The sequence below is a fragment of the Cupressus sempervirens genome, chromosome 4, assembly GCF_028749045.1.
Source record: "Cupressus sempervirens isolate cs-2001-9-10 chromosome 4, ASM2874904v1, whole genome shotgun sequence".
NCBI lineage: Eukaryota > Viridiplantae > Streptophyta > Pinopsida > Cupressales > Cupressaceae > Cupressus > Cupressus sempervirens.
In genome coordinates, this window is record NC_143121.1 from 339,540,239 (window position 1) to 339,566,421 (window position 26,183).

The window sequence follows — 26,183 nt, forward strand, 5'->3', positions numbered from 1 at the left end:
CTATACCACACTATCATCTGTGTGAGAAGAATCGATCTGGAGACTCGACTCCATTGGTATCCCAAACTTATCAGGACCAGGTACTCCTAAATCTTGAACATGTGTGTCAGCCCCAACATGATGTTCCTTAGTAACAATTGTAGGAGCGTACTCACCACCAACCACCTCAATATACAAATGAACTGGGTCTGGGGCTGGTGTAGACCGCAAATGCTTCAACTCCACGGTCACCTCCTCTAACTGAAATTGCGACTCCTGTAGATCTCGCTGTGTCCTCCAAAGCCTCAATAGTCGTTGTGAGCTCCTGGGTAAGCTCACTCACCTCCTCACAATCCAAGAGTGCCTCATAGGCTGTACTGTAAGTAGTCTTGTCGGCTACCTACTGTAAGTAGCCTTGTCTCAAGACCTTGACAGCTTCACACAAGGTATGAACCTCTGCCAAAGAAAGGTAACCACCGTTAGACTCATTTGTCATAGAAGCACCGTAACTAGTAATGGCCAACAACTTGTTGATGATGAAGACCCCTCCAAATGAAGAAATCAACTCCCTTGAAGCGTCAACCCTATTCTTGCCTGACAATACTTTAGATAAATAAATGCAGTCTCTAGGCTCCTTGAATTTGTCTTCGAAATGATTGTCTCGGCGATAGCAATTGAATGCAACAATACCTAGAACCAAAGGATGCTTCAATGATGAGCTATGAACCAAAATGTCTTGCCAATGGTGCCCTTTATTCAGAAAGTACAATAATACATCAGCTATTGTACTCAAATATTTTTCTCAATGTAGCACAAATAAAAGACTGAAGTATCTTCCTCCTAGCTGCAATAATTCAAGTGATATTTCACACTCTCAAAATTGCTATCAATAGGAAGTTTTCGTTTCCTATGACAAAGAAGTAATTTGCAGAAACCCTAGCCTCCACAAGATGAAACAACAACATCAAATCTGCCTGCCCAAAATGAAGCCCAGGATGCCTATTTATTCTTTTTTCTCCACTTTCTCCAGAAACTTCTAGAACATTATTTTATTTATTAAGTGACTTTATAAAATATTTTATAATTCAAGTCACTTTATTAAATTAATTAAATATAAAGTTACCTTTTAATATTTATTTATTTGATAACTTTATAAATAATTAACTTAATACCACTTATTTATTTAATTAAAATAATTAATTAGTCATTCTCATAAAATATTCATTATATTGGACAACTTAATTAATTAAATTAATTAAACCAAATTATCTCCAAAACGGGGACATTATAGTGATGATCTTTATATTACCTACGCCCATGACAAAAATTCAGAGAAACAATCCAAGATGACACTACAAGAAGATGAGCTGTATCAACATGATAATGAAATGTAGGCATATAGAAACGAGCTGCAGATTAACGAAGAAATGGTTGTGGCATCCTTGGTACGCTACAACAACACTCACAAGGTGATTGAGGATCTCTATAGGAAGGTTCAAAAGGGAGTGGAAGATGAATGGCTTGTTTTTGATTTGCAATTGATAAAAACAAGCCTTGAAACTATTAAACTAGAATATTTGTATTTACTTTCTGACAGGGATAACATTCTTAAGGTTGTTGAAACACATGTTGGTCAGCTAAATAAAGAAAGAAATGAGATTCATGAGCTCAATAGAGAGCTTAAGGAAACACAGGAGGCATTAGATGATGCCCAAATTGCTCTTCAGGAGGCAGAAAATTAGATTAGAACCATGAATCACTCTCGGAAACATGAGAATAGAATGAAGCAAGAGTTCTTCCAGGAAGTCATCGACGAACTTGAGAACGTTCAGCAGATGTATGACTTAGATAACTGCCCCAAATAGTTAAGTAGTGAAACTTCAGAACATTTTCAACTTGTTGCCAACCCTTTGTTTGAAGTTGTTGCTGATTGGACGTTTGACAATCCTCTTTTTGTGTTAAATGAGGAACCATCCATTGTTTTCCATGAAGAGGAAGAGTTTGATTCCAGACTTTGGGATCCTGGCTCAGATTCTAGTAGTGAATCCAATTCTTAGCGTGGGAATGATGAATCAACTTCTATTGCTTATTATTTGATTAGCCCCAACATATTTTCCGATTTCACCCCATTCAGGAGTTGGATGAATTTTCTTCATCCGCCTCTGAACCGTTTTCGGTGGAGTATTTATGTGAGTTTTGTGGGTAGATTCTCAACATTCTTCATATTCATAGCTCCTATGCACTGGGAAATTCTCCAAGTTTATGTTGACAATATGAATTCTGGTGTCCATGGGATGGTGGTTTTAGCTTTTGAGCAGCTCATTTCTTACATCATCCATCTAAGTCGGTTCTTCAGATTCTACTAGATTATACGTGGACCCTGGATATATTTCTATATCATCATAGCAGCAAGGCAGCATAACAAAGTTTGGGATCCAGGTATTGGCAGATTGTATCTATGGTTGGACGAGGATTTTATTGTGGTCATGTTGTTGATTAGTGTTGAGCAATTTACAGATGCAGGTGCTGAGTTTTTTCAGAGAGTTATATGGGATCTAGGGATCCGGTTGAGAGATAGATTGGAGAGAGACATCTGGCTTCGTAGTATGGCCAAAATTGTTTTTAGTTTGGATTACAGGGCTGCTTGTAGATTCGTATGGGATTCTGGTACGAATTGCTTGAGGACAAGCAATTTGAAGGAGGGGAGATTTGTAATGTTCCCTTTTTGGAACATTAGAGATATTGAAGTCTTATTTCATGCAATTTTAAATTGGCTCCGAGATTTAGGCTCAAAATATTAAAAAGGGTCGATTTAATGTTTTGTTAAGGACAAAGGGGCAAGGAGGAACAAGACGAAACCAGAGAGGAGCCAAAGAGTCTTGGTTTGTGTTTTAAAAGGAGGAAGAGGCTCATTGTTGGATAGGCCTGATTTTATTATTCAGTTTAGTTTCCTCTCTTGCGAGAGTCATTCAAAAAGCTTCAGCTTTCAGCCCATGTGAGGACGTAGCCCCTCGTGCAGGCCAGGTAGTGGACACAAACCCATTGTCCGTGGAGATATCATCACAAGTGTCTTGTTGAGCTTACAGGTTCTTCTCTTGTTTTCCAAACTGACTGTAGAATCTGTGTATAAGATTGGATTGTGATTAGATAGTTATTGTATTGCTGTTGTATAATACATAGCGTTTTAGAAGTTATTTGGAAGTTGCTGGTTATTATACTTCTACTGTATAAGGCAATAAATTGTTCCGGATTGTTGTAAGGCTACTGGTTTAGTGCTTTTGATTTGTACTGTATTCTCATATGCTTGAATCTTTAATATCATTTTGAAAAGACAAATTTATTGGAGAGAGTTCAGGTTTTATTTGCTGCTCGTATTTTCATCTGCATGTGGATGTATTTCTGAATGTGTTATTTAAGAATGAGTTTGAGCCAATACCTATTTGGAATATCATCTATTATTCATATTGTTGGTTATATGTTAAGTGGGTTCATACTTTGAGGTTCACATTTTAAAGGGAAAACAAAAAAAATCGGGTTCAGGACAGTTCAGTGCTGGTTGAATTTACTACAGTACTAGTACGGTTCATTACATTTGGTTACGTCTACAACAACTGAAGAAGAGCTGATTGACAATTTGATTTATGAGACTTCAGCCGGTTCCAATTATATCTCAGGTCATGATTAAATGCATTCGTATTTCATAAATTCTTTCTTTTTTGAGTGTATGTCCGACTGCAGCCGGTTACATATTACTAGGACTAAGATTAATATGGTATATGCATTCGTGTTCATTAATTCTTCTGTTTTTTGATTGGAATGTCTGACTGTAGTCGGCTATGCATTGATAGATTGAGATTAATTTACAAATGCCTTGCTGTTGATCTCTTGCATTGCCTAGAGTTCCATTGTAGATCTTCTTAGTTTTTATCTCTGTGATTGAAATATCATTTATGGAACCGAATGGTAGCTGAAGGAGCTTTAAATGATTTTATGAACCATCATCAATAACCATGCTATTGTAACTCCTAAAGCAAAGAACATAATGCTCTTAGAATCTTAAACACCTAGGATTCACTAGGCGATGAAGACATGAAATGGTGAAGAGGTGTAAATAAAAACAGAATGATTATAATCTTATAGACACCGAAGAATTCACTGGCGAGGAAGCCATGAGAATGGTGAAGAGGTGTAAATAAAATAGAATGATCATAATCTTTTAGGCACATAGGATTCACTAGCAAAGAAACCATGAAATGGTGAAGAGGTGGAGTTAACTTGCAAAAACCAAGAATGAAATTAGATGTGAAAATCTAAGTAATAAAACACTTAATAGCTCATGCATGGTCATGTTATTGTGATCTCCTATTGTCAAGTCGAGTGGTGTAGATACCAGGATTGCTTGGTAGATGACAGATGTTCCAAGTCCAATTCCGAGTAGGGAGGACCTTTCTCATTAGAGATTGTGTGGGGAATAAGTTAAGGTCCGAGGTTGCGTGGTTAAGCCCTTGGATGAACAACAGGCAAAGATAAGCTATACATTCAATTGTTGTTAGAAAACAGGTATTATCACTTTTATGATGTATATGCAAGAAGGTAATATTAATTGAGTTATTTCATCGTTACAGTTATTTTATACCTAGTTGTGAGAGATAGATTTATGGTTTGTTTTACATTTATATGAATATTGAACATGAGCATAACTTCTAATCCTGAATTATTGCCACAGTTAAACAATCAGAAGGAAAGAAATGATATGGTGGTATCTAAAGCCCTAATTGATATAGTGGTATTTGATGCCCTAAATGATCTAGTGGTAATTGAAGCCCTAATTGATACAGTGGTATCTAATGCCCTAATTTTATATAGCAGTATTTAATAGTAATCTTCCTTTGATTTTGATATAGCGGTATTGAATAGTAGTCGTTATATGATTTTGTTATAGTGGTATTTATGGACTAATCCGGGTGATTGCAGAAGCATCCCTACAGTGTTCTTGGTTCAAATTCCATGGTATGTGGATTTTAATTTCTATAGTGAATTCATTGATGGTGTTTTAAGTTCTTAGTTAAGAAATTTTGATTAACTGATTTTAACCATCAATCTCTTTCATATGAATGAAACTGATTTAACTGTCTTCTATGGAAATGAAGTAATAACTATATTTCGTTGAGTATGATAGTTGTTAGTTAAGAGCCGGGCAATCTGGTTGTTACACAAACTTAGGGTGCAGAAGAATGCTCAGAGGGAGCGTATTTTCTCCCTGTGGGTGCATCCAGATGCGCAGGATGCACCCACAAGGAGAAAGGGCGCTCCTTGTGAGCATTCACACACACCCTACCTCCACATTTGCTATTGGGTGCACCACCTGCATCCAGAGGCGGGGGTGCACGAATCTAGTAGTTGTAACTAAGGGTGGAATGATTGGGAGGGTTGATATGTTTGCTTATTTGCTAGTGAATTGAGATGTTGGTAGGTTTTTTGGTTCAATTGCTTTGTTGTTGGAAACAAATTGCTTAATAGAATGCTCCCCATTGCAGAAATGAGAATGTGGCATAAGAAATAATTTTACACAATTTTGAGCACCTGTTGTGAGTGAAAACCAGAGTTCATCCACTCATTGTATTCTGCAATGTCCAGAGAATCCGGCCTGACATCCTGATTTTAAAAACATGGAGTATAGAATTGCTCACATATCATCCTACCATTATCGATTATGAAAAGGCTTGGTTTATTGAAGACATACTGACTAGGTTCGGTTCAATTGTACTTAAATTATTTAGAAAATATAGATTGCCATTGATTTGTTTCTGAGAAGTTTTTCTTTCTGTCCTTGTTTAGGGATTGTATATTTTGTGTTTTGCTAAGGGATGTTTCTTTTAATAGCTCTATATTAACTAGTTATTAGATGAATATTGTTTTTCTTTATATTTCCTTGGTCCCTTTTGTACAATGCCATCTACGTTTCAGGAAGAATAGCAATTCAGTAGTGCTAGTCTTGGCTATAACTAACATTTGTATTGGTGAACCTGTGTACATTTATGTTGTTTAGAATTTTGTTTGTGTCTTGAACCATTTGGGACATTTATCCAATCTACACCATATGATGAGTGGTTGGATTAGTGACTTTATGGTTCACTTATATTTAGTAGAATGCACCATCTTGCATATTTGTTGTAACACATTGAAGCCATGTACATTTGGGTTTAGATCAGACTTGTTGGTCTATCAAATGGTATATGGAGGGTGAGAAAAATAGGCTAAGGTTCTCTAACCCTTCTCTTATCCGGCTCCTTTTTTATAAGTGTTTATAACATTGTTAGAATGAGCTTAATTAGATGGAGTTTTATTATTTATTTTATGTTTTAGCATCAAGATTTTAAAGTGATGAGATAGAAAATGAAAAAGTCTTTCCAATTGTTTTGCTTTTTAATTCAAATCTTGGAAACTGTGTTGATGTGAGGGTAAATGTTTGATTTTGTATTAATTTAAAGTTGAAAGAAATCAAATTGAATTCTAAAATAAATTTATTAAAATTAAACATATGAATGGACAAACTTAAATATGATTAAACGTATATTCAATTTGTACATATTTAATTTAATATTTTAAATCATAGGATTGTTTTTCTAACACTTACTGTTGCAGAAGAGCCCCTTGGATGGGATTACTAATAAGCTCTCCTAAGTTGTTTTGATCATCTCTCTAAATTACACTAAGAAGGATTACCCAACTTTCGAGCGGGGTAACTATTATTGTTCCGTGTTGGCATGCCAAAAAATATGTGAGTAGGATACAAAAGCAACCTTAGAATCCCTATTCAAATTTTACATCCATATTAATGTTGGATCTTCTACTATGAATTTTGATTAACAAGCTTTATGTTTTACCTAGCCTTTCCTCAAACAACATAATTAATGTCCCACATTCACAATGTCTTTGTAATTGATAAAGATGACATTATCAGCTGCTCAACCCATGTTATGTTGCTAATGTCTCCACCACACCCATGTTACGAAATAGACACATCCTAATTTCCTACTCTTCTTTAGGAATTTCTCATCAATCAATCTAACATCGAAGATGATGCAAACTAGCCCTCAACCAGACAGAAAAATCTTGACTTTCCCCTTCATTTTAGCTTTTATGTGGGGTGAAATGTTTTGATATAGCATACACTTTTTTTGACCAATTTACATTTTCCACTTGGTAGTTCAAATTTTTTTAATATACTTTTTTGTTTCCCCATTGGAGTTTTGATGCTCTTATATGCAATGCTCTTTTCATACTCACATTCACTTGCTTTGGTTGTTGTTGATCATCTTTGCTTCACTTTGCTTGGAAGTTGTGTAAGTTCAATAACAACCAGCTGAAGAAAACAAATAATTATAACAGAATAGATGACCAAAATATTATAATAGCTAAGTGTTGTTCAGAAGAATTCAAAATCTATTATTTCATTGAGAAGAAATCATACATATTTTGTTTTCTCTATTCCAGGCGAACTTTATGTAAAACAGTTATAAGAAGAATTTTATTTGAACATATGATTAGTAAATGAAGCTCCATATAAACGGAATACACCTCTCAAAACTAATTTAAAATTGAAAAATTCCAAACTATTGCTTGCACTCTCATAAACTCTGTTGTGAAGCAGGGCATTGGAAAAGGTTAAAAGAAGCTTGGGAAGAAAGAGAATATATGTTTTGCTTTATTGAGAATATGGAGACAAACATTTCATTTTAGAGTGTGATGCCTTCAAGAACAGCAGGGGCAAGTATGTACATATCTTGACAGCTGGCTTCTGGTATCCATATATAATTATTCAGCAAGGAACCATTGAGAAGTTGGGGGCAGTTGTCATCACCTTGCACAGGAAAATGATGGAACTGCAAAAATTGCTTTGATCTGGTGGGCTCTCCCACAGGCTATGTTTAACCTTGTGGATATTGAAATCTTCTTCTTTTAAGGCTATGGGTCCAACATGGAAAACTATGCATAGTAAAAAGCAGATTTGTATGACTGTAGCACATGATTCATATGTGGTGAGCCTTGGACCGAGCATCAGTTCTCAACAAGCCATTGATGATTTATGGGATCACTATGATATTGACTATGTAGACAACAATACAACAATTGAAAAAGTGAATGTCTGTAGACCCAGATAATTTTATTTTGGCCACATGTACGTTGTGATTTACTATTTTGTGACATTTAGTTTCATTTTGGCAATATGTACACTGTGGCAGGCAATGGTGTTGAAGACTATGGTGGTGGATTTACAGTTGCAGACATTTGTCCTATGCCTCTGTGTGTATTGATTGTGTGACCTTGTGTGGTACTTTGCAATTATGTATATAACTCGTGACAGCATATAAAAGACAATTTTTTGTAGAGGCATTTGATTTGAAGATGAAATCACATGAATCTTGAAACTAGAGGAGAAAATGCCTTTAGCTCCCCAATGCATTTTAGTCTAATGGCTGCAATTTTGTTGAAGATATTCTTGTTTTTTCGTTTTTTTCCAAGTTTTTTGTGGTCTGTCACAGCTGTACATAGTATACAGTAAATCAGTTTTGGAGAATTCTTTGCAGGTCATTGTATGTGTTGCATGTTTGGCGTGGTCACTTGCTGTTGTGTGTTTGTGTAATCCAGTTTTATTTTGTCAATAAAATGTAGCCTTTCGGTGTACTGTTATAAATTAGTTATACATTTATTTTTACAGGTTATTATTAGTTTGGCAAACACTAGCTTGTACCTTTTGCGGACTTCCATATCTTTGTATATGGTGCAACACTCCTCAGCGAAGGAAGAAGATGTAGTAGGATGGTGATTTTGTTTCGCTTTTTAACAATTTTTTTTTCCCTTGTCATTCTTGTTTCTGATGTTCATGTTGTCAATAATTAAGTCAATGTCATCATATTCCTCTTCCAAACATAGCACATAAATGTTACCCCAATTAAATTTAAAAGGGTATTGATCCTTGAACTTTAAAACAGTAACCTCCAATACAAGCATTTTCCCCCTGATGTACTTAGTAGCAAATGGACTCTTAGAGATACCCAACAGGTTGATTGTTATGGAAATAGAATTTCACGTGGACATGTTGGAAACACAATATTCAAGGATAAAGGATATTTATACAAGCATAAAGGGTTATTTTTGCACCATGGGTACATCCAATGCTTGAAGCATTTCCATATATAAACATTTCTATAAAATATAATATTTCACAGTATCAAAAATTCAAATTTTGATTAAGTAAAACCTAAAAATATGTAAAACGGGACCATTCTAGTAAACAGTTCAGGATTAAGGGACAAAAATAATTGACAGCAACATGAGATTATAAATTAAATCCTTTTAAAAATCAAATTAACCTATGCATGCAGGGTACTGCCTCCCATGTCTGTCTAGTAAGCTCAATTTGCTTAGGGTTCATTATCCCTGAATTTGTATACTGCGGATCTAAACTATGTATGGGTTGTCTTCACTTATCTGGTATTCAATTTTCTCACTTTTAGAATGTAATGCAACTGCCAATTAATGACTCGTTTATATTATCAAGATAACTAAGAAGAATTGAACATTGTTACTGATGCTTGAAGAGAAAAAAAGTTAAATTTGCATATTTTTTTTTTGAATTAAAGCAATCTGCGATGGTCTGGAGGGGAGTCCATGTGAATTAGGGAAGAACGGGCAGGAGGATTGTAGGCCCTTGAAGGAACACTTGGGAAGTGTTTAGAAGACTACAGGCCCTTGAAGCCACATTACAATAGGATGTCTAAACAAGAATTAGAGAAGCTAGTAAATGCTGCTAAGGCTCTTGAATCTTTGGAGAGGTTTATTGAAGTACGGACTGAACAAAGTTCCAAACTAAAAATGGAATTTCAGACTTTAAAGGAGAGCTCAACCTTGATATAGTCCTAGATTGGATTTAGTTTGAGAACTACTTTGAGATGGAAGACATGGACGAAGATGATTCAAGAAGAGTGAAAAATGTTGCCACCAAGTTGAAGTCACATTCAGTCCTGTGATTGGAAGCTGTGTAAAGTTCAGGAAGCAGCCAAGGAAAACAAAAAAATGAACTTTGACCTAAGAAGTTGAAACATTAAAAGCTCAATTGTAACCCTTAGATCACCAATAGAAAATGTTTAAATCATTTCAGAGTTGAAACAAATGGACTGGTAAGTGCAAACTTATGTTGTACCATTTATGAAACTTCAAATTTAGATGGATAAATACTAATATGAGAGTGAAGGACAAACAGCCTGGTACGCGAGACATATGAACATGACACAAAGAATAATGGGAACTTAAATAGAGAAAAGGCTATTAAAAGTGGTGATAGCAAACAAAACAAAGGGTAAGAGGTTTTTGTAGAGTCAAATATGCCTAAAGAATTAGGAGGAAACAATGGAATGGCTGACTTTTATAGGAAGGGGAGGCTTTTCAGGATTTTGAGGATGAGGATGAGGACAACTAGCTTTTGAAGAGAGGAAGCCTTTATAGCTAAGATATCGATTCAGGTTCAGGGGCAGATTTGGGTTCATGGGTGGGTTTGTGATTGTAATATGTGTGTGTGTGTGTGAACACAAAAAGAAATAAGAGAAACACACATAATTGCAAAATTTAGTCATTTCATAGTATACTTGTGTGTGTGTGTGTGTGTGTGTGTGTGTGTATTATGAAATGACTAAGTTTTGCAAACTTGCATAATTGCAAAATTTAGTCATTTCACAGACAAAAGGAAATTAGAGAAACATGCATAATTGCAAAACTTAGTAATTTCATAGTATGAATATATGTTGCTTGATCATTGATCAATGTTAAATGTCAAAGATAAACATTAAATACCCACTCATTAGTCTATGTTCATGATTGTAAAAAAAATCGTACATTGAATTACTAAATTGTAAAATGAAATTTCAAAACATAAAGTAGTTCATCAGATAATGAAGTTTAAAACATAATGATAAATGACAAGTGTTTAATAGTTTATCAATGATCATAGTATCAAATGCCCTTCAAGGATCAAATAGGTCATCAAATAATGAAGGATTAACGACTTCATCCCTGGTTGCAACTATATCTAGATCTTCATCATTAGAACAAACAATCTCTACAATTTTCTCTTAAAACTTGCAAAATAGACACACCACTATGAGAGATTAGATGAGTGAAATGTTTTTTATTAGGCTCCTTTTATGGTTATAGGAAAACAATATTAATTAATTAATTTATTTTAAGTTGTTTTATTTCATTTTTTAGACCCTACTATTGTGGGTCCTCTTGGGTTCATTGGGGTCAGTAAGTGCACAAGGTTAGTAGTTGCACATGTGAAAAGTTGTAGAGACTATGAGTTGACAGTGATTTGTAATTGCAAAAAGATGGAATGTTTTGATATTTTAATGAGGTCCTATTATAATTAATCGGGAAAGCCTCACCGGCTGACTCAAGGAATTATTTTGAGGATATGCTATGAAGGAAGGTTAATTTTTTTCTTGTAGTGATGTGTGGGTTCCATTTGTATTGAGCAAGTGATATGCAAAGTTGGTAAATGCATGTAAGCGATCCAAGTGATTATTTAGATGTGAAGTTGGTGATCTAGTATTGAGATCAGAAGAGGTTTTGGTTTGATCAAGAGGACAGAGGAGTTTGAGTTATTTCACTTCTATTATTTTGTAAGGAATAATACAAAGATTGCTTCATCCACATCATCTGATTGCAATTTTTTGCATTTGCTACATACTCTGCTTCTATAGTACTCTATCAAATATAGTCACGTTTCTTGCTTAGCCAAGAAACCAATCTTCCTCCAAAGAAAAATGCTCCACCATTGGTGCTCTTTTTGTCATCCATACTACCTGCTCAATCTGCATTCGTATATGCATACAATGTAAAATTACTTGATCTGTCATACCATACACCAAAATGAGGTGCACCCTTCAAATATCTGAATATTCTCTTTACTGCTGCTTAATGTGATTCCTTAGGATATGTTTGAAATATTGCTACTATCCCAACAACATTTTCTATATCTGGGTTGGTGTGAGTTAGATATTGCAAACCTCCAATGATAGATCTGTACTTCTTTAGATCAACTATAGGTGTCATCTTTGCTAGATAACTTGTGACCACTTATCATGGGTATCCAAATCTTTTCAACCAGTCATTCAGATACTTAGTTTGTGATAGGAAATACTGTCACTATTATGTACAATCTATAGACTTAAGAAAAATTCATCTCACCAATCATACTCATCTCAAATTCATTCTTCATTTCATCAACAAATTTATCACTTGCTTCATCATTACCTCCAAAGATTGTCATCCACAAATATTACAATAATCAACAATTTATTCTCAATTTCTTTCAAATACAAAGTGCTATCTATCGTATCTTTAGCAAATCCCAACTTTGCCAAATACTTGTCCAACCTTACATACTAGGTTTTAGGTGCTTGCTTTAGACCATACAATGCTTTCTTCAATCTGCATACCATTTCCTTTTTTTCTGTCAGAGGAAATCCTTCAGACTGCTCAATGTAGACTTCTTCAAATTCTCCATTCAGAAATGCCGAGTTTACATCCATCTAATACACTTTAAATTTCTTACTTGTTGCATAAACCAAAAACATTCTTATCGCTTCAATTCTGGCAATAGGGGCAAACATCTCTTCATAATCTATGCCTTCTTGCTATGAATATCCTTTGCATACCAACCTTGCTTTATTCCTCACAAACTTACCCTGTTCATTCATCTTATTTCTGAAAATCCATTTAGTTCCTATAACATTTTTGTCTTTAGGTCTAGGAACCAATTCCCATGTCTCATGCTTCACAATCTAATCTAGTTCTTCCTTCATTGCTTGAATCCAATGATCATCCTTGCATGCCTCATTTGCATTTTTTGGTTCAATTTGAGAAATCAAACACAATTCTTCATGTACTCTATTTCTAGTCATAATGCATTTGTCTTTGCTTCCAATAATTTGATCAACAGGGTGATTCTTTGTCAGATTCCTGTTAGGTGTAGGCATTTCTATTATAACTCTTACTTCTTCTCAAAGTTAAAATATTTGTTCTTCTCTTTGTTAAACAATTTGAACATCATTTTGCAAATCATTGTCAGTCTTAATAGAAACTTACAACATTCTCTCTAATAGTTTTAGGATTATCTTCTTCTTCATAAGAATTATAATCCAACATCCTCTCTTTAACTCCAAACTTTTCATCGACTTTCATATTTGCGCACTCAACGCTAGTCTTAGTTATTTGATTAAAATATCTATAAGTTTTACTTTTCAATGAATAACCAAGGAACATACCTTCATCACTTTTTGCATCAAACTTACCAATATCATCATCTCTCTTTATGTAACACTTCCAAAATTTCTCAAATATTTACTAAGAGTGCATATACAAACCATAATTCATAGGGAGTCTTGTTTTTACCTTTTCTAATCTACTCTCTATTCATTGTGTATACTGTTGTATTGATTGCTGCTCTCAAAATGTCTTGGATACATCATTCTCAAACATCATGGCTCTTGCTTCTTTTGTTACATGTCTGTTTCTTATTTCAACAATCCTATTTTTCTTGGGAATCTTAGGTGCTAATAACTGTCTCTTGATGCCATTTTCTTTAAAAAAGATGTTTAACTCTCTTGAAATAAATTCTCTACCTCTACTTAATCTCGAACATTTGATCTTTACTCCAGATTCATTCTCAACTTGATTCTTAAACAACTTAAACTCTTCAAATGCCCCATACTTTTCTTCAGGAAATACGACCCACATCATTCTAGTGAAATCATCAACAAAAATCATAAAGTACCTTTCATCATAGAATCCTCTTGTTCTGGTGGGACAATTCAAATCTATATAAACAATCTCCAATTTCAATGTGGTAGTGAACTTTTCACTAGGAAAAGAAACTTTCTTCTGCTTAGCCATAACACATTCTTTGCAAACAACATTAGTGGGTTTCACAGTTCTAGGTAAATCTCTAACAACTAATGTGCTACTAGGCTTCACAATATTATGAAAGTTTATATGACAAAATATTCTATTCCATAACCAACTATTATCCACTTTTGCAACCAAACAAGTCATATGTAGGGTTCAATTGGAACACATGACCTCTAGATCTTGTACCAATGCCAATCAACTTGCCATCTTTATCCTTGATAATGCATGTCTTCTCTATGAATTGCAACTGATAACCTTTATCAACTAACTATCCAACACTCAATAGGTTATGCTTTAATTTATCAACAAAATAGACACCATCAACATTAGTCTTTCCATCAAGAGTAATAGATCCTATTCCCTTGATATGACAAGCTGCATTGTTACCAACTCTGACAATCCTTCCATCATGATAACTAAACTTAACAAACTTATTCATGTCTCCAGTCATATGATGCAAACATCCACTATCTATAATCCAATTAGTTTTCTTTTCAACTTGTGAAACTAGGGCTTTCTCTTCTCTAACTTCTTTTTCAAGATTTTCTTCTTTTATAGCTACAAATCCTAATTCATCATCACTTTCATTCTGATCTCTTTCTTTAGACTCATCATCTTCATTTGCATGCAAAAATCTCTACGCCTTCTAGACTTGAAATTCTTCTTATATTTTTTCCCCCTCTTTTAGAACATGTAGAAGCATAATGACCAAATTCATTGCAAGTCCAACATTTAAAAATTCTCTTACCATTTGGTTCTCTTCTTACAAGCAAGACAATTCCTTCTTCAATTCTTCTATCCTCATCAGATTTGGATCTATTGCTATTAGCATAGTCTCCACTAGTTATTGCACTTCTTGATAAAGAAGGATGAACACTTAATGCACTAAAAGCTATTTCCACTCTAGGCAATTCTCCATATTTCTTGAAGCTCACTTCTATTGCTTCCAATCTTCCAAGTAGAGTCTCTTTGGTACACTTCTCAATACAAGGTATCACTTGCTCAATCATCTGTGCCATCTCTCTGAATGATGGTGTCAAAGTTTTCAAGATCTTCCATATAATCTCATCTTCATCTTTGGATCCATTGCAAGACTTAATTCCCACAACAATTTTTGATATTCTACCAATATAGCTTCTTATAGATTCATCTTTCATCATTTTAGCATTTTGAAATAAACATATCCAATTCAATAGTCTGATTCTTTTACATGTTTATCACCTTCAAAATTAGATTCTAAAGCTTCCCAAATTGCATGAGATGTCTCTAAGGATTTTACCTAACTGTATTCATTCTTAAGAAGAAATGCCAATAATGCTTCTCTGGAAAGCATATTGCACATGATTATATCTCTTTTAGCTTCATTGTATTCCTCAAGTTTTATTTCTTCCACAATCTTCTTTTCATTGTTTGTCATCAACCAACACCCTAGATCCAGACATAGAAAATGAGTCTTCATCTCTCCTTTCAGCTATCATAATTAACTCCATCAAATTTAGGAATTTCTTTTCTGAAGTGATCCACCATTGATCTCCTTAAGCTATTAAGATTTTTCTTCAAGGACTTGGTGCTCTGATACCAATTGTTAGAAAGTAAAGTCCAACAAGATTACTCGGGGGGGGGGGGGTGTGTGGGTGGTTGGGGGGTGAATTAGTTATCCTATTATTAAAATCTTATTAAACCTTATCCATGTGAACAATATAATCATCATCCATAAGAAGATACACGTACAAAATAACACTAGATATGTTAACTTGGGAAACCCTTAATCAAAGGGAAAACCTTGATGGGGATAGTACCCACAATATGATGCACTAATATAAAAGTTTCTTGTAAGAGGATGTACTCTGTAAAGAGCCAATGAAATAAATTCAGTACATATTAGTCCCTATTAGGAGACTTTGAATCCTTGTTAGGAGATTCCAACCCTATTAGGAGTTGTAGAAGGTAGATGGACCCATTGTCCAAACAACTTCAGAGGCAAGACCACCAAACTCCATGTCCAATTGATCTTTGTATTATTCCTTGTAGAATAATAGAAGTGAAATAACTTGAACTCCTTTGTCCTCTTGACCAGACCAAAACCTCTTCTAATCTCAATACCAGATAACCAACTTCGCATACAAATAATCCCTTGGATTGCTTACATGCATTTACCAACTTCACATATCACGTGCTTAATACAAATGGAACTTACACATAACTATAAGGAAAATAACCTTCCTTTATACTATATCATCAAAATAATTCCTTGAGTTGGCCTTGAGGCTTTCCTGATTAATTATAATAGGACTTCACTAAGATATCACAAAATATTACATCTTTCACAATTACAAATCACTGTCGACTCATAGCCTTTACAAATTTTCACATGTGTGACTAATGACCTTGTGCACTTACTAACATCATCATTAGAATATGTATTGTTATTATCTAACTATGCTCACCATGATTCTATCCCTGTTAAGAGATACAATCCAATCATCAAAAACCACTTATCAGGTGCTTTGTCTCCTTACTGTCTTCTATAATTCATGAATAACTTTAGCATGCATTCGGTTCCCTATATGCGCACTTGTCCATGTCACTAGGACACAATGTAGAATACATCCTCAACTGCTTTTGACCTAATCATCAATATTCAATCTGTACGATCTCATTATTTTTTTGCTACTTTATAGAAATAATACTATGTTGACATTAATGACAAACATTGTCATGAATGCAACATGTCAATCATGTTAACCATCTCTCCAATGCTTAGGATACTCCCCCAAAGGAATACCATCAATATTAATGCTAACAACACTAATTCAGACCCTGCCTAGACTTGTAGTGAACCCATACGTCAATCTGGACATGCATGAACCTGGACCTGAAACTAGGTTGTAGGGTGAGAACTCAATGATGTAGCTTTATAATATTTTATTTGTGATGAAGCCTTTATAGTATTTTATTTGTGACTATCCTCAAAATACCAAAAGGGTGATGGTATTCCAAGTGAGAAAGATCTTAAAAGAATGTTGAAGTCGAGTCACAAGAGAACTATTAGACTAATATCGTTATTATTTAATGGTATATTTGGTAACTTATGTAAATATTAAGTATTTTCTAATTTATAATTCTTTCATTATAGAAATATTATCTTTGTAGTTCTTTTAATGATTTTATCATTTCATTTGTTCACTTAGATTTTACTAAAATATTGTATCATATCTAGAATACAAGAAAATCATTTTTTTTGAAAACAATTCAAATGAAAATTTTTCAATCCCTTTTGAAAAATGAGATTTTTGAGAAAAGATTTTCTGGCCAATATTTTAGACGCTATTTTCTTTGTATAGAGGATATTCTCCTATAGTGTTTTAGTGCCACTTCGGGGGCTTCTAACATGCCCATGTCTTTTGTAGAAGACATCCACAAGCTTTCATTCACAAATTTCTCCTCCAATTGCCATTTTTGTTGTCGCATTCTTTGGAAATCATGATGCATTTTTTGGGGTCATTTTTCTTTTGATCGAAGGCCAATAGTGCTATGAAAAGGACTTTCAAGACACAAATAAAAAGCAACATATAAGATTGGATCGAGGAAGACTACAAACAACAAGAAATGCAAACCCAAGTAGCACATCAATAGCCTCCTTTCAATGTAATGTCATGTCCATGGATGTTTGGTTAGATGTGTACTAGCTCAATATTTTGGCAACATAATAGCACTACAAATAGTATCATTTTAAAGAAGATTAAGACCTAGAGCTAGGAAGAAAATGATTAGATTAGAAAAGATGCCTAGTCATTGAAAATAGTGACTAGGAGGAAAGATGATGGAGATGGGAATAAGGAAGCTATTAGAAAGTGAAGTCCTCTAATCTCTACCATGATCTATACAATTTCGCATACCAAGCTCTCACAATAGATATTACAAAGATATGATGGCTTGTAATTCACACTCTACTACAAGAAAATAATATTTCCTTTTATACCAAGTCCTAAAATAAGTTATTGAGTCAACCTTGAGGCTTTCCCAATTTACAATAACAATATAGGACTATCTTAAGATATTGCAATACACACTACATTACAATTCGACAGTTTTAACCAAGATTACACACAAACTGTCGACTCACAGTCTTCATAAATTCTCACTTGATGATCTTTAGATTATTCTCTACAAATGAAAGAATCTCTAACATTTCTTCAACCTTTGTTCTCTCAAGCCAATTCCATCTCCATGAGAATATAGAATAAAAACAAAAGTACCTGTTTTCCAGAAATGCTCTCTGAAAGATGCCTTCACTAAAATCTTCATAACTTTGTTTAGTCTTCATATTTTGGTACACACTCTTAACTGTACTATCTATACATACTGTAGAACATATTCTCAAGTGTGCATTATCTGATTTTCAATCTTCAAACCACATCAAACACTTCTTCCTCTATAACTCTACTAGTCTTCACATAATAACAAGTACGTTGACATCAATGACAAAAAATGTCATGAATGCAATACATAAACTTTAAATCATGTCTACAAAAATGCCAATATACTCCCCGATAATAATATCATCAACATTCATGCTAACAATTGCCCCCTTTGGCATTGATGGCAACATAGATGAAAAACATCTAAGGTCCAAGAATACCAAATGGTGTAGGAGCACCAAGGCCTTCAACTAGGATTAATATGGTAGGGAGAAATCATACAAGGACATATGGAGTTCATTAGATCAAATGGAGTCTATGGGAGCCAATAGTAGCCTTTGGAGGAAATTATACCAATTTAAAGAGTAACGGTCTTAAGGGTAATATAACTAATTGCTAATGTAAGGTGGGTCACTACGACCTAAGGGATCTAAAATGTTTTAGTAGGACTTATAATTATGATATAAAGTCATTTATTAAATTTTGATAGATTATAAATCCCAAAGAGTTGATAAATAATAAGTTAAAAATTCAAAAATATGAATTGAAATGGTTACCTAGATATATGGGGGAAAGTCTATTTTATTTTATTATGCATTTGTTTTGAACTTAAAAAATTTTGGATTAAATTTGGGAAGTTTAAATACATCTTTAAATTCTTTTGTATGGATGGAAAAATAAGAATAGTGAATATATACATGACTGTACGACTAGAAGTGGAGTTTTTTGAAACAAAATCAAAGGTTTTCTCATGAGTTTGGATTGTTATTAGTTCTTATTGATTGATATTTTTATTTGGATGGCTTGAGATTATTAATATAGTCATATTTTAAGTCTCTATATGTTTTTTTAATCTACTAATACATCAAAGTCTGATTTATATTGACTGGTACAAGGAAATCAAGGTTTTAATTAACTAGTTTTGCTAGAACTTTGGATTTCAGGGTCCATTTCATGACTGGATTTTTGATTCTCAAATAATGGGATACTAATAAAATTTAAATCAATGTACTAGCATGTTTCATGCAAGGAAAATTAAGATTTACAGGGGTACCCTATGAGTTTTGTGGAGTAAAGTGAAGAAAACTTGAGGCTAGCCTATAACAACAAGAGTTTTGGTTGAAGGATCCTATGTTTTTATGATTGAATTTTTTAAATTACATCAAGGATTTAATTTAGGATCAATCAGATGATCCTATAAGTGATTGGGGTAAGTTGAATGAACAAACTCTCATTTTAGGGCCTATTTGAGGAGGGTTTTGGGGTTTTTATAGAAAATAAAGTCATAGACTACAATTGCTTGTAGAATCCTTTAATTGGGACAAAAAAAAAAAACATCCAAGGTTTTTTTATATTGGGGTTAAGTATTTATTGTACTTCCTTTGTAAAGTGACAACTTTTAAGCCTAAAAAGGGAGCCATAATGGTACAACAAGGACATGGTCCAAAACAACTCTACCTAAGTTTTTGGTATGTTGTAGAGAAGTGAAATGAGTATTTAAAAATGTAATTTATTTTTCAAGTTGTTTGAAAAAGTTGTGAAAAATGGAAGAAAATAGTCCCAACTATATTAATTTGAGCAAAACTAGACCTACAAGGAGCAATTTGCAGTTTGAAGATAAACTCACTACCTAGAATCCTAAAACCAATTGGGAAACTTCAAATTAAGTACAAAAAAGTGATTCAAATAATTTAGGGCATTGGATGAAGCTTTGGTTGGGTTTTGACCTCCTTGATCCATTTAAGTGCTAGTAGGAAAATAAAGAAACTTGTAAGATTTTACATTTTCATTTTGTAAATTCTATTTCCATCATCTACCTTTGCATAAAGTGGTATCAGAGCAACATAAAGTATATCTTTAAGGAGGGATATGAGAGAATTTGAAGATTTGACACCAAAGAACAAAATGACAGGGGGAATAGAGGAATTAAGGGCAACACTTGAATGAAAGGAAAGATAAAAGAGGGAGCTACAAACAACAAAGGAGAGGGAAGAAAGGAAGACAAGAAAGGAAATGATCCACTTATTGGAGAGAATAGAAGCATAGGAGAAGGGGAGGAGAGAATCTAGAAAATAAGAGGTTCATGAAGCAAACAATGACGAGAAATTATTTTTTCCAAGAAAGACAAGTACATTGAGGACCTAAGGATGAAGATGACCCTAAGAAAAAGAGGTTCATAAGATTGATTAAGGTAGCACAAGGCATTGGTGGAAAAAGAAATGTTGACTTACCTATGTATTAAGGCATTATGGATAGTGAGGAATTTCTTGGATGGGTAGAAGCACTTGAGAATTACTTTGACTTAGAAGATGTGGATGAAGATAAGAGGGTGAAGATAGCCAAAGAAAGGTTAAGGGGAAGAATCCTTACATGGTGGACTACTATTAAAAATGAAAGGATGATAAGAGGATTGGACAAAATATCAAGTTAGGATAGGATAACGATCATGGTGAAGAGTCAATTTTTACCATTAGACTTAGAAATCTAAATAATGATGAGGAGAAATAATTTGAAGGAAAGGAACATGGATATTATGTCCTATACTGAACAATTTCACACCCTAAGTATTAGAGGAGGGGTAGAATATGAGGAAAAAAAGGTGACCTGGTACATGAGTGGTCTAAGGTACAATTTTCAAGACCAGGTAGGATTAAATATGCCAAGAACCCTTGGAGAATTATTTCAACTTTCCATTAGAGTAGAGGAGAAATTGAAGAGGAAGAATGAAAGACAAGGCAAAAATAGTAGAGGAGGTGGATCAATGAGAGACAAAGGTGGAAGAACTAATTATGATATTTAGAGTAGAAATGATAAGGATAAGGGAAAGGAATTCACATTAGACCAAAGAGAAGGCCATAGAGGTGGAAGATTTGGAGGAGGAAGAGGCACACATGTGTTTATAGGTAGGTGTTTCCATAATAATGAAGTAGGGAACTGATCGTTTAGATTTCCTAAATAGAATGAATCAGATAAGAGAAAAGATAGGAGAGTTAATTTGATACAAGAAGATGAAAAGAAAGAAGAATCAAGGACACTTACAACTAACCCCGAAACTAATGGTGAATTTCTTATGATAAGACAAGGAGAAAGACTTCATCAAGAACCAAAGATAACCATTTTCATGACCAAGTTCTGAAGCCATGGTAAATTATGCAAATTGATTATAGATTCATGAGCACACAAAAATTTGGTTTCAATTGATACAGTAACTAAATTGGGGTTAACAATAGTAGATTATGCTAACCCTTACAAGGCCACTTGGGTGAGTCAAGTGTAACATGTGGAGGTTAGTCAAAAAGCTCTTGCTAGTTTTTTAATTGGTCCCTACCAAGATCAAGTAATGTGTGATGTCATTCCTATGACTTGTGGGCATATAATTTTGGAGAGATCATGGTAACATCTATGGATAAAAATTCAAAATGGATACACAAAAAATACGTATTGCATAAAGATGGTAGAAAATTTGAGTTAAGTTCATTACCTCATGGTGAGTGTATAGACAATATTGTGACCTATTTTGGAGATAAAATGTAGATGAATATGTAGGGATTGAGGAAGGATGATATAGGTTGGATAAAGAATCAAATGAGACAACAAAGTGTGAATTTTGTAGAGGTATAAATCAGACATATGGGGTAGTAGAAAATGAGTGCAAAGAACATCAAAATTGGTGACATAGAGTTCCCTACAAGGGTAAAATTCAAAGGTGGTGATAAACCTCCAGTTGAGAAAGCTATGATAGGCCTGAATGATAGAGAGAAGGCACATAACAAGGAGCAACAACTTAGAGAATATTGTCTCATGAAACAAATATCAAATCATCTTTTTATATCTGATTTTGGTTCTAAGTTTTGTGTAGGTTATAAAAGACATCAAGTTACATTGGGACTTCATCTCTTATGCAAGGGACACAAAGATAGAAGGACAATTGCAAACCCAAGATATGACAAATTCTTCGGGCAAGAATTCTTTCATTCATGGAGAGTATGGTATAGGAGCACCAAGGCATTCAACTAGGATCAATGAGGTAGGAGAAAGCATAAATTGAAATATGGAGTTCATCATATCAAATGGAGTCTATTGGAGCCAATAATGACCTTTAGAGGAAATTATACCAATTTAAAAAATAATGGTCTTAAGGGTCATATGACTAATTGCTAATGTAAGGGGGGTCAATAGTACCCAAAATAAGGAGGAATTATAATAATGATATAAAGTCATTTATTAAATTTTGATAGGTTATAAATCCCAAAGAGTTGATTAATAATAAGTTACAAATTAAAAAATCCAAATTGTAACAGTTACCTAGATTTAAGAGGGAAAGTCTATTTTATTTTATTATGCATTTGTTTTAAAATTATAACCTTTTGGATTCAATTTGGGAAATTAAAATACATCTTTAAATGCCTTTGTGGAGATGGAAAAATAAGAATACTGAATATATTACATGATTGTACGATTGGAAGTGGAGTTGTTTGCAACAAAATCAAAGGTTTTCTAATGAGTTTAGATTGTTATTGATACAATATTGATTGATATTTGTATTTGGATAGTTTGATAATATTAATATACTCATAGTGTAAGTCTCTACATGGGTTTTTTGATCTACTACTACATTAGAATCTGATTTATACTGATTGCTGCAAGGAAATAAAAGTTTTAATTAACTAGTTTTGGTAGAACTTTGGATTTTGAGGTCCATTTATTAAATGAATTTCTAATTATAAAGGAATGAGATATTAATAATATTTAAATTTATTTAGTAACATGTTTCATGCAAAGAAACTAAGATTTAAAGGGGTACCCTATGAGGTTTGTGGAGTAAAGTGAAGAAAACTTGAGGCTAGCCTATAGAAGAAAGAGTTCTAGTTGAAGGAGCATATGTTTTAATAATTGGAGAAGTTGTATTACATAAATTAAATTATTTAGGATCAACCAATTGATCTCATAAGTTATTGGGGCAAGTTGAATGAAGAAACTCTTATTTTAGGGCTTTGGGCTTTTCATTGAAACTAAAGTCATAGATTGAAATTAATTATACAATCATTAAATTGGGACAAAGAAAAAAACTATCAAAGGTTTGGTATATTGGGGTCAAGTATTTATTGTACCTCCCTTATAAAAGTGATGGTTTTAAAGCCTAAAAAGGGGGCCATAGTGGTATAGCAAGGACATGGTCCAAAATAACCCACCTAATGTTTTAATATTTTGTAGAGAATAAAAATGGGTATCTAAAAATGCAATTTATTTTTAAAGTTTTTTTAGAAAAGTTGTGAAAAAATGGAAGCAAATAGTTCTAGTTTTTTAAATTTGACCAAAACTAGGCCTACTAGGAGTAATTTGGAGTTTGAAGACAAACCCACTAACTAGAATCCTAAAACCTATTGGAACAATTCAAATTAAGCACAAGAAAGTGATTCCAATTGATGGCCTAAATTTTTACTAAGCTTAAAATTCAAGTATCTTGTGAAAATCAAGAAGAAATTGTGTTTCCATTAGGTTAGGGTTTCTTAAAATATTGTCACTCCTTAGGAAAAACCCTAAATCATTACCTATTACTTATAATTCCTGAGATTATTCATAAGTTGATATGCAAGTATAAAATAGGGATACATTAAAACTTTGGTTATACGTTTGATTTTCATATCCCTAAGTTCTTTTCCCTTTTCATATGTTATAAGTAGTGATCTTAAGTGTTTTAAGTTACGATGTTGTGAAATCCTTTTGATTGCTTCACCTTTCCTTTTAATTGTCTAACTATTCTAGTAGCTATGAAGTTGCAAAATAGATAGATCACAATGTTAATGTAACATCATAGGAAGCAAGGTTAACTTTCAATTTAAGGCCACAAAGTGGAGATAATCTAAAGATCATGGGGATGTGACTTATGTTTCACTTAATGGATTTTAAGTTGTGAAGATGCAAATCATAACCATGGTAGTCAAGTTTTAAGTCCTTGCTACATCTCTTGTAATTAACGATAACCTGAGGTCAACGTGGAGAAGTAGAGATAGCTGGTCAGTACAACATCATAGGGTTAAAAGACGAGTTGAGGTTTATGGTCGCGAAATCACAAGAAGGGTGATAGTTATCTCTAAAGAAGTGTTTGCCACATTGCATAGTTTAAGGATGTTATGTATCTGACACTTTTAAAGTGGTGAGGAGGTTAAAGCAGAAGTTTTCATAGCATCACGAGTATCATGAGTGTTAATTCATAAACCATGGAGAAGTTACGAAGCAGTCAGTTACAAGGGTCTCGCTACTTCGTAAGGTTAAAATGTTAGTTAAAAAAATAAGATACAAAATGGAGATAAGTATTCTCTCACCTTTGTAGGGGTTCAGAAACCATTAAAGTTTAAGGTAGCAATGTTGTGATAAAGGGCCAAATAAAGGTTTCGGTGGGTCACTGTGGTTAGTGAGATTAAATGATGAAAGGTTTTGAAGCTGAAAAATGGTGAAGAAATATAGTTTGCTACTTCATGAGATGTTCACAAAAAGTTTAATTTTATGTTGCAATACAATGTTAATGTTAAGTCTGACAATTCTCGCTACATCACTATGATATCGAATGGTGAGCCCTTAACTATTGTGACGCTGTGATGAAGGATTGACTAAAGGTCTTGTTGCTTTGTAGGTCCACATGGTAAACAAGAAAATAAGGTTGTGAAGAAGAGATTAATGTGTAATGCAACATCATAGGGTTAAGAAGAGATTAATGTGTAATGCAACATCATAGGGTTAACTCGACAGTTAGAAAATCAAGTGGCGAAGTTGTAAAATGGTCAAGATAACCTTTTTTACATGATCATGGCTAGAAATAAAGAAAGATAGGAAGCTTCTGAGAAGTAGAGAAAATAAGTTGATCACTACTTTGCCACTCTCACTTTTAAAGGCAAAGAACAAAGCTAAAAGTGCATGTTCGAGTTGGAAAAGGATGAGAGATGGAAGTATGAATAATGTAAAGTGTGAAGACAAGGCAAATTTTGAAGGACTGAAAGGATTTTGAGCATGCCATTTTTAATGCCATAATACCACACTCCAAATTGCAGGATAAAGATAAAAGGAAGAAAGAACAAGGATTTCATTACCAATTGAAGAGTTTTTTATTTTTTAGAATAGAGTTCAAGTTGCAAAGTGTGTTCTAGCATACAAAGTTTAGATTTTTTGTGATAATTTGAAGCCATGGTGCCAAAAGGAGAGTTAATTTCCCAAGTTCAAATTGAAGAAGCTAGATTAAAAGGTAAAAGCCCTATCCCTTTCATTGATGAATGGATACATTTCTTACCAAGGTCGTCGAACCTTCAGTCTGCAAACAACCATACACCCAAAGATCCATACAGTTTCTTTACAAATGCAAAAGTGCCAAACAGGAATGGGAGTGAATTTTTTTGGTACTTTTACAAGAATGGGATAGAAAAGATCCCTATATTCAACCCTTGGAATATGAATTTAAGTAAATTGATCATGCCTAAGGTTTTCATTGATGTTGATCTAGTTAAAACATTGTTTAAAGCATACAATCTTGTGTGTAAAGTTTTTCATAGGAGAGATAAGCGTATACTCTATGCACTAGATAGAGAAACTTTTATTGAAGCTTTTGACCTAGGGGGGCCTATGTCATTGCTGATTGACTTGGAGAAATTTAATGAGGATTTCAAGAAACTTAAGAGTTTCTATATGGGTAAAACCATGATAAGACATATTCTAATGTCAAATAAGGAGAAGGGAGATATACCAAAAAAGTTGGGAGATTTTATGCCTCTAGGGTTTTTCTAGAGATATTTTTAGAACACAGTTTTTGGTTTGAACAAA

At 33.7% G+C, this 26,183-nt stretch overlaps 1 protein-coding gene across 1 annotated transcript in view; it reads left to right on the plus strand.

Moving 5' to 3' along the window:
• Positions 1-8,370, plus strand: part of LOC149561416 (uncharacterized) — a 32,690-nt gene extending 24,320 nt beyond the window's left edge. The window contains exon 3 of the mRNA XM_089825138.1: positions 7,634-8,370. The gene's annotated coding sequence lies outside the window, so the exon portion shown is untranslated. The remainder of the gene's footprint in view (positions 1-7,633) is intronic.
• Positions 8,371-26,183: the final 17,813 nt, after the last annotated feature.